This window comes from Erpetoichthys calabaricus, chromosome 11 (genome assembly GCF_900747795.2).
Source record: "Erpetoichthys calabaricus chromosome 11, fErpCal1.3, whole genome shotgun sequence".
Taxonomy (NCBI): domain Eukaryota; kingdom Metazoa; phylum Chordata; class Cladistia; order Polypteriformes; family Polypteridae; genus Erpetoichthys; species Erpetoichthys calabaricus.
This window is the reverse complement of record NC_041404.2, coordinates 125,390,658-125,392,844: the sequence shown is the minus strand read 5'-3', so window position 1 is coordinate 125,392,844 and position 2,187 is coordinate 125,390,658.

Sequence of the window (2,187 nt, the reverse complement as noted above, 5' to 3'; positions counted from 1 at the left end):
GCACTTTTAAGTTAAGATATTAAGATTAAAAAAAAAAAAAAAACAACCCTGGGAGTGATTTTAAAAACTAGTCTAGGATAAACCTGGTAATTCATACTGTAATAGTATAATGGTAATTGTATAAATAGTAGAACAAGCATTAAACCAAGGGTATGAAGTTAAACAGTCTACTTTAAGGTATAGTAAAATAAAAAAAATAAATAAATAAAAAAATAAAAATAATAAAAAATAAATAAATAAATAAATAAATAAAACGAATCCTACTTTAATCACTTCCACATTTTCACACTCACGTCTATAACTCTATAACTCTGATTAAAACATAAACATATAACATATAAAGTCCAGATTAAAACAAAAAAAAAAAAAGAAAAAGAAAATAAGAGATGTATAATTATAATACCAGTCTCTTTAAACATGGATCCAGCGATCAGATCATAGGTCTTTCCCGTGCCTTGATAGAATACGGCTCTTTAATTTTAACTAACTTTCAAAAAAGTGTCGGAAACAGCTTCTTTAATTCTTTTTCAGCTTCTTCTTTGCTGAAGAAAATATAATGTCCATCTTGAACTTCCACTTTCAGTTTGGCAGGATACAAGAGGCTGTATTTGATATCGGCTTCCCGTAGCATCCTTTTAATGTCGTTGTAGGATCTGCATTTTGCAGCTGTTGATGGTGAGAAGTTGGGAAAAATACGAATAAGATTATTTTCGAATATAATCTCTTGCTTGTGTCTGAGAAGTGCCATCACATCAAGCTTACATCTTAGTCATTCGAAGCGGACAATAAAAGACCTAGGTTTAAAGGCGCTTGGTATCTTTGTGCGATAAGCCATGGCTATCTCATTGTCGAGTTTAAAGTCATCTCCAATTATTTTAGACAGTAATTCTACTGCAAATTTCACTGGGCTTGAGCTTTCTCGTTTCTCAGGTATACCCTCAATTCTTATATTATTTCTTCTGCACCCATCCTCCAGGGCTGCAAGTCTGTCTCCAAGTTTTTTGTATTCCGAGTTCGCAGCTGTGGCTTTTTCATCGGCGTTAGATGCCATTTGTTCCGCTGTTTCAACTCGAGCCGTGAGTCCCTGCTTAACGTCTTCCAGCTGATCTGAAACGTCATTAATATGATCATCAAGCCTTTTCAGTTTGGAGTTAGTTTCTTCAATGTGTTCCACTAATTTCTCCAACATGCCTTTAAAGTTCACGTCGAAACGTTCAATTAGACGCGTTTCCTTATCTTTGTTATCCTTCTTGAGCTCAGTGGCCACCTTCTTAAGATCATTTGTGTTATCTTTCTTAAGCTCATTCATGGCCGTAACCATGGCAGTGGCCAGTGTAGTGTTCATCTCTTTCTGTGTAGCTATCTGTGTAGCGATCATCTCTTTCAGTTCGGACAGTTCGCTTCTGCTTTCGTGCTCCGCAAGTGAAAATGCAGCTCCTGTTACAGGCTCGCGATGAGTAGATGAGAGCACATCCTGCAGAGCCCTTTCTAGTCTCGAATGATCCTCAGAAATCGGCGATCCCTCGCGACCTGTATCACTTGCGCCTTCGCTCCCATTTTCACTCTCGACTGGAGACGATACAATGGAGCAGGGTCCCAGGAATTCTGCGCACTCTTCTGCCTGTTCCAGGTCAGTCTCCGTGATGCCATACCTTACACTTGCACTCAGGCCGGAAGTCTGCCCGGACTTCGATGCAGCTTTAAGTTTCTTTTCCGGTTCTTTCTCTCCTTTAGAATTTGATGATACAGAGCAGCACTCTTAGTTCCTTCAATTAGAATAAATTGTCCTGGTCCTCACAACCTTACACAGAAACTAACATATTTGACTATTGGTCTGATGTTCTTACTGTGGAATGTTGTGTTGCTTTACATCTCACTTAATGAAACTCAAAGATCCAAGAGGACAATGGGAAAAAGATCTCTTAATCAATATATCAGAAAGGGAGTGGAAAATAGCAATGCAGAGACTTCACTTGAGCTCCATATGCACAAAGCATACAATTATTCAACTCAAAGTTATATATCGAGCACATCTGTCTCATGTAAAACTGTCCAAAATGTTTCCAGGGCAAGATCCAACCTGCGAACGCTGCAATCAAGTCCCAGCCTCACTGGGTCACATGTTTTGGGCGTGTGCCAAATTAACATAATTTTGGACCAAAATTTTTAAGTGCCTTTCAGACAGCC